This window comes from Dermochelys coriacea, chromosome 1, assembly GCF_009764565.3.
Source record: "Dermochelys coriacea isolate rDerCor1 chromosome 1, rDerCor1.pri.v4, whole genome shotgun sequence".
Classification (NCBI taxonomy): Eukaryota; Metazoa; Chordata; order Testudines; family Dermochelyidae; genus Dermochelys; species Dermochelys coriacea.
In genome coordinates this window covers 301,796,134-301,812,002 of record NC_050068.2, presented here as the reverse complement: position 1 = coordinate 301,812,002, position 15,869 = coordinate 301,796,134, and the positions used below count along the sequence as shown (strand labels likewise).

Below are 15,869 nucleotides of genomic sequence, written 5' to 3'. Positions count from 1 at the left end.
TCATGATTTTAGAGAGAATCCATGCACCTTGAAATGCTTCTTCTAATCAAGATGGAGGGACAGATCTTGCTCCATTCTCTTTGCACTACCTAAGTGGCAAAAATAACAGAGATTGTTTTAACTCTCCTGCAAGAAGCAGAGGGAAGAATTGGGGGCGGGGGAGCAGTTTTGAGGGATGGGGGCAGCTGACAGATGGTCCCTTAGGATCTGTTGCCAGCTGATGCAACTTCAGGTGCCTCCCTCCCAGTAGTTCTCTCCTACATTGGAGCCAGTGCTCCAACAGAATCAGTGGGCTGTAACAATACTCAGCAAATGTTAACTGATAAATCAATATGTTGAAGAAAGTATGAAGTAATGGACACTTTGTCTGTCTAATCAATTCTCAATGTAAGAGGAAAAAAACTCACCCTAAATGGCAAGTGTCTCCAGTTGCATACAAGTATTTACAAAACAAAAGCTAAAAACTCAGATTTAGAGTGGTAAAAGTATACACCTGGTCTCTATGGAAAGACGGGATGTCGTTTTCAGGGTTTCAGTTTTCTGGCTTTTTTTTTAATTGCTCACTTTGTCTGACATACAGAAATTTAGGCTCATCTTCTCTGAATTCTGCTCTGGAGATATTAATCATTTTTCTCATGTTATACATGCAGTTTTGTTTACCTCTTTACTTAGAGATGATTCTATTCTACAATGATAAAATGACTGGTTGTCATGGGAAATTCATGCCAGATTCTGCGACCTTACTTAAATTCTGTTAGCAATTTACATCCGAAGTAGGGCCATTGAATTTAATTAGACTATCGTGGAGTAGATACTGCTCAATTTAAGTGAGGGTGGCAGAGTTTGGCCTCCGATAATCTACCTCCAATAACGTGACATGAAGAGGAAAACATAAGAGTATCTAAGATTCAAAGATCCCCTACCTGGCTGGACAGTGGGATGCTATTGCCCTAATCTCTTTCACCTCCCTTGTAGTTTGTCTCACTGTCGGCTTTAAGGGCCACATCACTTACCATTTTTTTTATTCTGCTCTGTCAGTTTTTTTACAGTAAATTTTAGAGTTCCCCCCTTTTTTTTTCCCCACTTGACCCAGGCATGTCTCTCCCTCTCTGAATTGTTACTGGTTGTCTTTTTATCCACAGTCTCTCTCTCTGTGCACCCAGGATACCCACAATCACATCCTCACCATTTTCCTGTTACTTCTTGTATTTTGTCATAGTAACCTCACCAGTGTAAAACTATTCTGAAATATTTAGGCCTTGTGTTCACTAGGAAAAAGTGTGTTCTTAACTTGTATTAGCTAACACATGTTAAACAACATGTGATAAAATCCTCATGAAGACAAGGCAGTTAGTAGTTTTCACAGGAATTGGTAGGTCAAGGTACATCCTAGACTCCCCCATTGTGCTAATGCATGTGAAAACTATAAACTGCCTTTTCTCTGGGATTTACCTCGTGTTTGTTACCATGAGATAAGTTCCCACTTCTTTTCTGAGTGAATAGGCACTGTCAGAGAACTATTGTGACAATAGTTGACTATTTTGACAATGCAAGCTTTCTAGCATTCCATACAGATGACTTTGGGATTATGTATAGAACCATTTAAAAGGTTTGTATTGGTTGAGTTAAATTTTGAGTAAGTATCAAATGGAAACAGATATTTTTCTTCAGATTCAAATTATAGCAGCTGTTGAAAAATAAAGGAAAAGATGACAAGTGGAAGGAAATTAGCTATGAGGATTGACTAAAAATCATAAATATATACATCTGCAGAAAAAGATAAAACACAGACTTAGGAATTCTTTAGCTCCTATTGACTAATGTTTCGCCTACATGTGTTTTGGTTTGTGGAGGCAGACTTACATATGTTATGAACAGATTGGCATATCACAATGTCCATTCCTCTGCCTAACCAATTCTTGTAGGATACTGAATATATTAGGATTGTACTCTCAAGACATTCAGAGGCATATTCTTCTTCATTTTAATATCTTTTCTTTCATAAGAATAGAGCAGTCAGTCAGAATGAAAAGACTGCACAATGGCAAGAAAGGAACCCAATGTCCTTGTTTTGTTGTAATAGAGGTCACTCCAGAGAGTAGTTTGAATGTTATCTGTGCCACAACTCCAATTTGGAGGAACCAATGCATTTTCCTGGGTCAAAAGGACCCAGTACAAAAAATTATCTTTAACGTAGATTACATTTTAGGGCTATTAACTTTGATGGTATTCCTTTAATTTAAATAAAAAAAGCTTATATACTATAGATAAAGTCAGACATAGTTATGTTTTGTGGATAAGCATAATGAATTACCTGGGGCATATATGGAAATTATGGAATTGAGAACAGATAGAAATAATTTTTTCACTTGTAGAATAATGTGTAATGGCTTAATGGACTAGGTGATAAGACAAACATACTGGGATCATTCAAGGGCTAATTTATGTGTCATTTTTGGGGGGTTATGAATCCTAAAATGTGAACGACCTTTGACAGATGATGATAATCATTATATAGTTCCTAAAACATTTTATCCATTATATCCTTTGGCCTTTTTGTATCTATCTGATTTTAGTAGGACCAACATCAGAATCTCAAGGCATGTATAGATAATTTTCTCAAGTTTCAGAGTAGCAGCTGTGTTAGTCTGTATCCGCAAAAAGAAAAGGAGTACTTGTGGCACCTTAGAGACTAACAAATTTATTTGAGCATAAGCTTTCGTGAGCTACAGCTCACTCTTATGCTCAAATAAATTTGTTAGTCTCTAAGGTCCCACAAATACTCCTTTTCTTTTTTTCTCAAGTTTATACATTTAAAATACTTTTTTTTAACTGTAGTAAAAATATATTGCAGAAAATGTCAAGGGACCCTCAAAATGGCTTTATAGTTCCTCTCTGTCTAGTAGGTTCTTTTTCTGACTTCAATTTAAGTATTAATTTAATTCAAACACCACCATATCTATAAACTGTGCTGAATTAGTAACATTGATAACTGTATAGTCTAGCTGGCCGACTACTGATTTAAATGTTAATGTAATCCAGCATGCAAGGAAGTTATTTAAGTAATGCAGTTATTGAATTTTGTCCTTTAAAGAACTGCTTTGTGCAGCACAGACAAAGGTACTGCATTGTTGTTACTTTGATATTGCCTGGTTCAATCTGAGGTTTTATCTACACTGCCCCACAGTTTGGACAACAGGAGTATGATTAGCAGTGCGCACCAAAGTGCTGAGCTGTAACACTCCACATGGGAGTCTGAAGATGTGAACTAAAGTTTCTTGTTTGTGGAGCATAATAATAATGCAACCTAGGAACCTTTTAGTTTGTGCCTGCAATCCACACAGGAATTCCAGCACAGCACTTAGGTATGCACTGCTATTCACAACTCCACAGTCTGAACTGTGGGGCAGTAGAGACATAGTGTAAGTTTTGCAAGTCATGTCTGCCATTTATATTGGCTGAAATCAGCTATTTTAAATGCCAGGCAATAACCATGAAAAGAACATGAAAAGTGATCCTTGCCGCCTTTGTTTTGTTTTTTAATTTAAGGGATGAAAAAATTACATCTAGAATGATTTTAGTTCCGTTAGCTGGACTGGGTTAGTGATATCACTTCAGTGAACCAGTTCTCTGTTTTCAAGCTTTTATGAGGGTAAAGCCAAACATTTATTATATCACCTTATTTTGGTTTAATTGGAATATTACAGAGACTAATAATGCAGTGTTGGATGATATATGGTTTTGTTTTTAAGAGACTGCTTTATATTTTTAATTCCAGTAATGCTGTTATTCAGTTGTGAGTTCATCTAAGAAATGTTTCTTGGGAAAGAATTGTGGCAGTAGTAGTACACAGTTGTAATAACAAATTCTTTCAAATTAAATGAAGACTTTGAGGATACCAGGATTCATTTTATAAATGTACTATTTCTATAGCTACTACTTTACTTTTCAGAATGTTTCCCAGCTTAGGATCTGAAAGTGCTTTACACAATTAATGCCTGATAGAATGCCCATTGAAGTCAAATGGTACTTGTTCAATTGACTTTCATAATGAGCCTGCACATAGTTGGCATCACAGAGACTTGGTGGGATAATACGCATGACTTGAATATTGGTATAGAACGGTACAGCTTGCTCAGGAATGACAGGCAGGGGAAAAAGGAAGGAAGTGTTGCCTTGTATATTAAAAATGTATACGCTTGGATTGAGGTTGAGATGGAAATAGGAGACAGACTGTTGAAAGTCTCTGGGAAAGGATAAAAGGGATAAAAACATGGGTGATGTCATGGTAGGGGTCTATTACAGACCACCTAACAAGGAAAGAAGAGGTGGATGAGGCTTTTTTTAAACAACTAACAAAATGTCCAAAGCACAGGACTTGGTGGTGATGGGAGACTTCAACTTCTCAGACATATGTTGGGAAAATAGTACGGCACAGATTATCCAACAAGTTCTTGGAATATATTGGAGAAAAAAAATATTTGGAAGGTGGAGGAAGCTACTATGGGAGAGGCTGTTTTAGATTTGATTTTGACAAATAGGGAGGAACTGGTTGAGAACTTGAAAGTGGAAGGCTGCTTGGGTGAAAGTGATCATGACATGATTGAGTTCATAATTCTAAAGAATGGAAGGAGGGAGAACAGCAAAATAAAGACAGTGAATTTCAAGAAGGCAGACTTTAGCAAACTCAGGGTATTGGTAGAGAAGATCTCATGGGAAGCAAGTCTAAGGGGAAAAACAATTGAAGATGGTAGTTTTTCAAAGAGACGTTATTAAGGGCACACGAGCAAACTATCCCACTGCGTAGGAAAGAGAGGAAGTATGGCAAAAGACCACCCTGGCATAGCCAGGAGATCTTCAATGATCTAAAAATCAAAAAAGAGTCCTACAAAAAGTGAAAAATAGGTCAAATTACAAATGATGAATATAAACAAATAACCCCAGGATGTAGGGATAAAATCAGAAAGGCCAAGGCACAAAACGAGATCAAACTAGCTAGAGACATAAAGGGTAACAAGAAAACATTCTACAAATACATTAGAAGCAAGAGGAAGACCAAGAGTAGGGTAGGCCCGTTACTCAATGTGTGTTTGGGGGGAATAATAACAGAAAATGTGGAAATGGTAGAGGTGACTTCTTTGTTTCGGTTTTCACTAAGAAGGTTGGTGGTGATTGGATGTCTAACATTGTGAATGTCAGGAAAAATGAGATAGGATCAGAGGCTAAAATAGGAAAAGAACAAGTTAAAAATTACTTAGACAAGTTAGATATCTTCAGGTCACCAGGGCCTGATGAAATGCATCCTAGAATACTCAAGGAGCTTTCTGGGGAGATATCTGAGCCATTAGAGATTATCTTTGAAAAGTCATGAAAGACTCCATGAGGAGAGAGATTCCAGAAGACTGGAAAAGAGCAAATATAGTGCCAAACTATAAAAAGGGAAATAAGGACAACCTGGGGAATTAAAGACCAGCCATCTTAAGTTCTATACCAGGAAAGATAATGGAGCCAATAATTAAGCAATCAGATTGCAAACATCTAGAAAATAATAAGGTGAGAAGTAACAGTCAGCATGGATTTGTCAAGAACAAATCATGCCAAACCAATAGCTTTCTTTGACAGGGTAACAAGCCTTGTGGATAGGGAGGAAGCAGTAGATGTGGTATATCTTGATTTTAGTAAAGCTTTTGATAGTGTCTCACATGACCTTCTCATAAACAAACTAGGGAAATACAACCTAGATGGAGCTACTGTAAGATGGGTGCAAAACTGGTTGGAAAACTGTTCCCAGAGAGTAGTTATCAGTGGTTCACAGTCCTGCTGGAAGAGCATAATGAGTGGGGTCACACAGAGATCAGTTCTGGGTCCAGTTCCATTCAATATCGTCATCAATCATTTATATACTGGAATAAAGAGTACACATATAAAGTTTGCGGATGATACCAAGCTGGGAGGGGTTGCAGGTGCTTTTGAGGATAGGATTAAAATTCAAAATGATCTGGAGAAACAGTGTGAAGTAAATAGGATGAAATTCAATATGGACAAATGCAAAGTACTCCACTTAGGAAGGAACACTCAATTGCACACATACAAAATGGGAAATAACTGCCTAGGAAGGAGTACTGTGGAAAGAGATTTGGGGTCATAGTGGACCATAAGATAAATATGAGTCAACAGTGTAACACTGCTGCAAAAAAAGTGAACATCCTTCTGGGATGTATTAGCAGGAGTGTTGTAAGCAAGGCATGAGAAGTAATTCTTCCTCTCTACATCACGCTGATTAGGCCTCAGCTGGAGTATTGTGTTCAATTCTGGGCGCCACATTTCAGGAAAGATGTGGACAAATTGGAGAAAGTCCAGAGAAGAGCAACAAAAATGATTAAAGGTCTAGAAAACATGACCTATGAGGGAAGATTGGAAAAATTGGGTTTGTTTAGTCTGGAGAAGAGAAGGCTGAGAGGGGACATGATAACAGTTTTCAAGTACATAAAAGGTTGTTACATGGAAGAAGGAGAAAAAATTGTTTTTCTTAACCTCTGAGGATAGGACAAGAAGCAATGGACTTAAATTGCAACAAAGGAGGTTAGGTTGGACTTTAGGAAAAACTTCCTAACTGTCAGGTGGTTAAGCACTGGAATAACGGGAGGTTGTGGAATCTTCATCATTGGAGATTTTTAAGAGCAGGTTAGACAAACACCTGTCAGGAATGGTCTAGATAATACTTAGTCCTGCCATGAGTGCAGGGGACTGGACTAGATGATCTCTCTCTCAAGCCTATGATTCTGTACAAAAGCCCAATGGCAGACTTTCTATTGACTTTATTGGGCCCTTTATGAATCAAGCTTCACAATCTAATGTAAGGTAGTGAAACATCATTATCTCCATTATGTTGGTGGGGAAACTGAGGCCCAGAGTCATTAAGTATCATGTCCCAGGTCACACAGCAAGAGTCTGATACAGACAAGAACAGCTCCCGGATTTCTGACTCCAAAGGTATATATTCACTGCAGAGATGTAGATCATCAAGACCCAGGTCTGAGCATCCAAATTAGCCTGCCTCAGGTGTGAGATCACCACTGCAAAGCTCTACCTGTATTATTGTCTTCTGTGTTTCTGTACATGCCTATGTGTGTGTGTCTGAGGGAATATCCCATGGTACTTTCTGATGAGATCCTTTGTGATTATTTTCCCAGTCAATTGTGTGTTCTTTGGGGAGAATTGTCTGAAGGAATGAGAGAGCTATGAGCAATTGAATGAATTAGCCAGCATCCTCACTGCAAAGTGGGTGGGTTCCAAACTGAGTTAAGTTGGAGTCCAGGTTCTAACCCGCATCCTATCTCAGTAAGATAACTCAGCCTTAAAACACCCTCAAATCCAGGTAAAATGTTTCTGTTTGTGGACAGTGGGGTGGTTGGAGGGTTGAGCTAAACCCCAAGTAAGAGCTTGGGTTAACTGCAGTGCAGATATACCCCAGTCATATTTTCAACATGACACTACTATTTCTCTCCTGTACCTCCTTTCTAAAACCTAATCCAGTTGGACTGGGATCTGACCTCAGTATATTTTTATTTACCATAGGTTTTAAATTTGTAAACTGCAAATGAGTAGATTAGGACAACTGTAAAGACCAACATCTCACTGATGATTGTCCAAGTAAACAATGCTGTGATGCAAGTTCATATGGAAACCTGTCTGAAATGCACTTTCTTGTCCTACTTCCTGTTCCTTCTTTCAACTGCATCCATCTGTGGATTAGAAAAGACAATAAAGATTTTTAGAGATAGATGATTCAAAATGCCTGAATATGCTAAATTTAATTATTTGGATTTTCATTTCAAAGGAAAGTCATCAACTCTTTGATGCCATATGATGGAGAGAAGACTTAACTGTTAACCCTCCCTGGCCAGATTCATGTTGATTTAGTATCTTACTTGACAAGTGAGGAGTTACACAGGATGAATAAAGATGACAGAATCTGGCCCTATATAATTTGCTTAGTAAATTGACTCAAAATATTTACTCCTGTAAATAATGAGGGTGAATTACAGAGTAACCAGAAGAAGAAAGTGGGAACAGGAAAGACACCAAGTAATGCATCCGATGAAGTGAGCTGTAGCTCACGAAAGCTTATGCTCAAATAAATTTGTTAGTCTCTAAGGTGCCACAAGTACTCCTTTTCTTTTTGCGAATACAGACTAACACGGCTGCTAATCTGAAACAAGTAATGATAAAATCTGAAACCTGATAGGGACAGAGGAGCAATTCATGCTCTTGATAAAGGAATTATTTTAACCCAGAGGTTTTCAGATGATGAGGATGACTTTCTTAGGGATGCTCTAACCTCTTCTAAGAAGGTTCAAGCAACCCCAGGGAAAACTGAGGGAAAGTACTATAGTTGTTGTTACTGCTTAGGTCTTAGCAAAAGCACAACTCCATGTTTGCTAAGTCAAAAGTGTAAATGATCCTGATATATATGGTGTTGCCATATATATTGTCTTTAATTGGAAGAACTACAGAGCAATTTAGAAGCTATATACTGGTTTAAAGATCACTTCATCAGCCCTGAAATGCAGCTGTTTGTACGGTAAAGGTGGCAATAGTGAAGTGCACTGAGTTCAAATGGAATTGCAAAGGGAATGTATGCAGGCAGAATGTAATCTCTCCAAATGGAATTTGCGAGACACTTCAAGTGATTGGTGCCCCAAAGTGGATTAGGAGGGATTGGGGTCATTTGGTCCCCCATACTGTGTAGTAAGGAACAATACATTACTACCAATGGGTATAACAGCAGATACATAATCTTTGCTCCTGGTGCTTCTTCTGGATTTGTGCTCATCCATGCTACTCCCAATTTAGGACTGTGCCTACAGAGCACATTTGAACCCTTAGGAAGAAGTGTGTCTCCTACACCTCTTTTTGCAGCTCCTAGAACTGAAGTTAGAAGGTGGTTCCAGAAATTAGTTCACTGTAACATCAGGCAGTGTCTCGATATACTATAAAAGAAATTTTGAATAGAATGTGTAGTATAAATATGCAGCCGGTGATTTCCCATTATGTTTATATTGGGCCTTGGATGAAGATGCAGAAGCAAAATTCTCTATCAGAACAAGAATTTTGTGTATGGAGGGTGAGGTGACAACAGAGACCGTGGCATGTGTGCACAGCTTGAAATTATTGTAAAAGTCTATGATAGATAAAGTGTACAGTACATTATGTAAAAAGAAAAGGAGTACTTGTGGCACCTTAGAGACTAACAAATTTATTAGAGCATAAGCTTTCGTGGTACATTATGTATTATGTATTATGTAATACATTATGTATTATGTATTATGACTGAAGCTAAATATGCCTGGAAGGATACATACGCTTGTCCCTGTTTAGAAAATATTACATGAGAAATTCAAAGTGGGATTGAGAGTTGTCTATTAAGAGTGACAAGTCATTGCAAAAACTGCTGGAGGGGTTCCCTTGATGGTAAGGTTAGGTGGCCTCATTGTCCATTAAAATTATCATGGCTAACTAAACTTGCAGTACAGACTGAAGTTACAAAGAGCTCTCACAAAATCGAGTGACTGGGCAACAAAATGGCAGATGAAATTCAATGTTGATAAATGCAAAGTAATGCACATTGGAAAAAGTGATCCCAGCTATATATACAAAATGATTGAATCTAAATTAGCTGTTACCACTCAAGAAGGAGATCTTGGATTCATTAAGTGGATGTTTTCAGAGAACTATCCATAATGTGCATTAGCAGTCAACAATCTAACAGAATGTTAGGAACCATTAGGAAAGAGATAAATAATAAGACAAAAATATCATAATGCCACCATATAAATCCATGATACCTTGAATATTACATGCAGTTCTGCTCGCTGCATCTCAAAAATTATATATTAGAATTGGAAAAGGTACAGAAAAGGGCAACAAAAATGATTAAAGGTATTGAACAGCTTCCATATGAGGAGGGATTAGAAGGTTTGAGACTTTGTAGCTGGGGAAAGAGGTAACTAAAAATATATGATAGAGGTATATAAAATCATGAATTGTGGAGAAAGTGAATAAGGAAGTGTTATTTACTCCTTCACATAACACTAAAACTGGGAGGTCATCCAAATTAATAGACAGCCGGTTTAAAACAAACAAAAGGAAATATTTCTTCACACAATGCAGTCAACCTGTGGAACTCCTTGCCAGCTGGTGTTGTGAAGGCCAAAACTATAATGGGATTCAAAAAAGTTAGACGAGGTCATGGAGGATAGGTCCATCAATTGCTATTAGCCAACATGATCAGGGATGCAACATGGTCAGGCCCTTGCTCTGGGTCTCCCTAGCCTCTGACTGCAAGAAGCTGGGAGTGGATGACAAGGAATGGCTCACTTGATGATTGCCCTATTCTGTTCATTCCCTCTGAAGCACTTGGCATTGACCACTGTTGAAAGACAGGATACTGGGCTAGATGCACCATTGTTCTGACCCAGTATGGCCGTTATGTTCTTAAACACAGCAGTCTGGTGAATGTCTAGAAGGGGGAGCTTTACCTTAGCTGTGACAATGTAAATCAGGATTCTGTTAAATCATGGGTTCTCCATTGGTATAAAACCAGTGTCAGGTGTCAAACTTATATCTGTAATGAAATAGTTTGACCAGCTCTACCTCCAAATTTGGAAGATACCTGTAACCTAAGCATACCACACCGTTCTGCGTCAGTGTTCTTGCATATTTCTATTTCTCAGTATCAGAAATACTCTTTAATTTGATAAATCATTCTCCAGAATCTACAGCATTATATCCTCTTCTACATGGATCCTAAAGTGATCCTGTTTGAGTAGAAATAGAACTTTTCTATGGCTTCACACTATGATTTCTTGACCTATGCTGGTGTTCCTAGCAAGATATACTTGTACCTAATTTAGAAACTCATTGAATGAACATTTTGGGGATTATTTTCGTTTTCTGGGCATGGAAAGTATCTATAGCTCCATCACTACTAACTCAAATGCAGTTTTCAGTTTTGGTGATTGCAGCACTATAAAGAATTATTTTTGACCAGATTTTATTTTCAGATGGGAGAAATGTTACCATGTTGTGGGTTTCTCAGTATTAAGGCAGGCATTGTGTCCATTTGATCTCAATGCCTTGTGTAAATCACTAGTAGTCATGTAGAGTGATCATCTTTGTTGGACAGAAATAAGGAAAAAATCACATGAAAAAAAGGGATGACACTTTATTTTAACGGACACTTGAAGGAAACACCATTTCCCATAGCATACCATGTATATTTTTTTCTCGTGTGTGCTTTTCTACTACCCTCAAGTATACATTGCCATCATCATAAGCTTCAATTTAATGTTTAAAATAGTACTTATAGTGAAATGTATTAAAACTCATAATATCTTTGATTTTATTTAAATCAATTCATTAAACTCCTTATATGTACAATTTGAAATTAACTTTAATTTCAAGATCAGCCCTAACAGAATCAATATTTAGCAGGTTTCTGCAATCTGTCCAGGTATGTTTACACAAGAAAAATATTATTTCCTCCGCTGCATTTGAGCATAAATTCCTCAAGTTTTAAGAAATTAGGAGAAGGAGCTGGCTACCATGTTTCAAAGCCTACCCCTTCTCCTGCACACAGTATTCACTGAGCCTTCTTTGGGATAAAACATACTAATGCCCTTATGTGGCAAGCATATGCTCTTTATTTCGCCACTAAAGAACCATTCCCTTTCCAGAAGTTTTCTGATTTCTTCTTAGCACTTCCTTACTTATGTTACAAGTTCAAAAACCGAGGACTGGAGTGGAGAAATTTCTGAATATGTAATATCATGTTTTAACAAAGTCTCAAACAAGAATCCATATCCATGATTTTTATTTCAGGTGTGCAATTCAATGCAGTCCTAGCACAATGCAAAAGGAAAATCTTTTTTTTAAAGCTTTGTGGTTAGTTTTTGTTAAAAGATTGGTTTCTTCAGTCTGAATTCTTCAGTCTGAATTCTACACTGAAAACATTGCTTAGTGCTGGTCTGCAAATATTTGATTCAGCCTTCTCTTACTTATGAAGTAAGGGAGTCTAGGGATATCCCTTAAAATAAGGGACAAGTGGTCACCCTAAGAGACAAATCAATAAAATAAAAGATTGTTCCTTGAAGTAAGAGGTGGGTGGTCACCCTATGTCATGTTGTCAGAAATGTATATTTAATGGCAGTGGGTTAAAAGCAAAACATTAGTGAAATATGTGGTCCACTGTTAATATAGAATTAGCAATGGTAATAGTTGTATAAATTTTGTTCCTTTTAAAGGAATGAGATAAAAATATTCCAAAATATAAACAAATTGGTTCAATGTAGGGAGAGTTGGTAATAATACAATACTTTCATTGATTAAAAATGGTCATGTAAGTTCAGTCCTTTCAACTTTTTTTCTGAGCAAGAATATTGATGCAAACAGTCTTGCAAAGTTCTTTCGGTAATGGTTTGTGTGATTTAAAATTATGATATACAGTGATTGACCTCAATGTTTCTTCCATTCTGAAAGGTTCTGTTGGGAGAAAATTGCTGGAACCTCTTCTCTACATTACACGGATGTTGTGAGGATAAATGCATTAATCTTTGTTGTGAGGCACTCTCACACTAGGATTGTAGGGGCCATATAAGATAGAGCGGGTAACATTAAAATAGACAGAAGAAACTTAATATGTTTGACCGTGGTACTTGATAATAAAAATAATTTTCTATTAAGTGTGAGCAAGTTTGGAAGAAAAGAGTGAAGGAAGAATTTGACTGATCCTTCATGCTTGCTGACAGAATTTCCAGTTTGAGGAGCCATGACCAAACCATTTGGAAACTCCATAAACCCACAGGAGTTCAGAGATGAATTCATTCACTCCTGATAAAAGGTTTAAGGTTTTACATGTATAGTATTTTCTAGGAAACAGCAGGAACAGGTTTAAGTTTGAGAAACTGAAAGAATTTGTAAACAATGTTGCTTCTTGTAAAATACATCTGAAGTGTTGTTGACATTACTGTGTTCATGTATATCCAAACATACCACATGTGTTGTATTCAGTGTATTGATGCTTTATGCACAGATTACTCAGTCCTGAGGTTTCACTGGCCTGTTTTTAGTTAAGTGTTAATTACTTTATAAGATCCTTGAAAGAGGTACCTCAAGTTCTTTCTTGTTTATAAAGTATCACATGCAACTATGATGCAGTACAGATAAGTAACAATAAATCATAAACATTCTCTGACATACAAAAATACTTATTTTATGTGTTGTGAAAAAACAGCTTTTGTGTTGGAAAAGATTATTAAACTGATCATTCTGTTGAAATAATTTGTTGCCCAGGGGACTCCAAGGCAAAAATTTCACAGCCGGTGCTTAATTGGTAATGAAAGAGGTGTCAGGGCTCAAGCAATGATTTAATTTTAAATTTTAAACTTGTTATGACTTTGAATGTGTGGCAGTTATTGTCATTAACAACACATTCAGTTATAACAAGTTTATTAGAAAGAGTGGCTTAGATGTTTACAACCACATATTTTACCAGGGATAAAACCAGGGTGGGGCGAACAGGGCAGCTGCCTAGAGTGCAAAGCTGGTGGGAAGAGGACGTGCAGAAAAATGGGGTGGATGGGGAAAAAAAAGGTAGGGGGTAGAGCCCTGCAGTGGGACTGGGATCCCGGGGATACCGTTACCATACCATGCCACCCTTACTTCTGTGCTGCAGCTGCTGGCGGTGGCACTGCCTTCAGAGCTGGGCTCCTAGCCAGCAGCCACCATTCTCTGGTCACGCAGCTCTTTTCTAATGTTTGAAATGAGACAATCACTATGCTCTGGAATGAATTCGCAGAGAAAAATGAAAAAAGACAAAAGCACCCTATATCCTGTGGGTGAACATTTTTCACGAAAAGATCACTCCGTATCTAACCTCTTAATCCTCATCTTCAAAGGAAACCTGCACAATACCTTCAAAAGACGAATCTGGGAATTAGTCATAACTTTCCTAGGCACTAAACATCATGGACTTAATAAAGACACTGGTTTTATGGCTCATCATAACAATCTGTAACCTATTCACCCTCTTTTGTCCTGCAGCTGTAGAGGTGTTAGCTGTCCACTTCACCTTGAATGATCTGTTGCAACATGTGCTAGCTCCTTATGCTAAACAATCTGTTCCACCTTTTATTTAGCTGTGACACTCTGAATATCTTTCCCAGTTCTGAAGAAAAGCTCTGTGTATGCTTGAAAGCTTGTTTCTTTCACCAACCGAGTTTGGTCCAATAAAAGACATTACCTCACCCACCTTGTGTTGCTAACATTGTTTATAGTTATTTTTGATCATTTGATCTCAGGGCTTTCAGTGCTTAAAAATTAACCTTTGTCAGACAAACGTAATTTTCAGTGAGGGAATCATCTCATTCAATCATGGACCAGTACCAAAAATTCTCACTGTCTGATCAGGGGAACAGCAAGAGGTTTTAAACTCTGACATATTGTGATCCTTGAGGGCTACCAATGAGTGCTGTGTTCAGTCATAAAATTGCGAATCTTATCGAGGTTCTTGTGGGATTAAACTTGTTCATATTGTGGACCACATTTTAGAAACATACTCCTCCCCTCCCATTTATGGTGACATACCACTCTGTGACAACAGCACTTCCTTACATGGAAGTATTTAATGTATGTTTAGCTGCCTTTTAATGCAGTTTAGCATTTGGACTCATAGAAGAGAACCAGCAGCTCTCTACAGATCACTAGCATCTACTCTCTACAACTGTTTGATAACCATAGGTATATAGCATTTATTTCTGAGCTTGTCACATTGCAAGATTTTGAAATATAAAATTGCATTGCTCTAATTACTAACTTTCTTTCTTCCTTCATCCACTTCAGTTCCAATGTGATTTTAGTGGGCACTGTCTTGAAAACTAGTAGGAGAACTGTATACAAGAGCTGTAGCTTTATACCATCTGGAAGCAGGAGATCCACCTTACACGTGGTCTGAAGCAGGATCTGGTTATCCTTGTGGGTTTGTGAGATATCAGCTGCCAAATGCCCATCAGGTTGAAATGGGGGGAGGAGGGGAAGCAAGATCGTATAAAAAGTATGTGATTTTTAAGGTTTAATATTTCTCAACCTACTGGGCTAGAATCCCTGGGGAGGCTACCACAAATACACCAGCTCCACTGCTGGTGCTGGACTAGTAATTGGAAAGGAAAGAAAGATGTTTTGCTATCACCTGTCATGACAGATAATATAAATTGGTGGAAGTAGCATGCCCAGTTATATTAATAGTGAAAATCTGTTTGTTCATTGCAATTAAAACAAAACAAAAAAGAGATCCTTAGAATTCATATAATGTAAAAGTGATTTATCTAGTATTTTCTTAAGGAGACACTCGATTGCATTTCTTAATAGTAGAGTAAATGATCTCTGTAATCATTGCTTTCCACCCTTTGGAGTAGAGTATGCTAAGTGGTACTTCTGCCATATTGCACCTTTTTGGAATTTATTAAACACTTTCATGTATGGATTCCAGAAAAAATGTTGTTTGTAGACTATAGATTTTTGATTGGCATGTAGCCAAGTCAAAAGGTTGAAGAGCTACGGGTTTCCACAATGTTGTTAGCACACTCAGGTTCCACTGTAGTTAAGCTAGTTGAAAATTTTGAAGTAGCACTGAAAGCTCACCAAATACAATGTTAGCAGTTTAGAGCATTCAGTTTTGTGTTGTGCCAGGGAAGATTGATATATTTTGTTTTAATACCAAGGGCTGGTTATATAGCTTAAAACTTCAGATAACTGCATTTTTCTGAGATTGGAATTTGTATAATTTAGGTGCCAAAGTGATAGACTGTTGG

At 37.5% G+C, this 15,869-nt stretch overlaps 1 protein-coding gene across 6 annotated transcripts in view; it reads left to right on the top strand.

Annotated features, from left to right (window-relative positions):
* The window catches only part of IMMP2L (inner mitochondrial membrane peptidase subunit 2), an 832,928-nt gene that overhangs the window by 686,805 nt on the left and 130,254 nt on the right, over nucleotides 1–15,869 (top strand). The gene's annotated exons all lie outside the window — the stretch shown is intronic.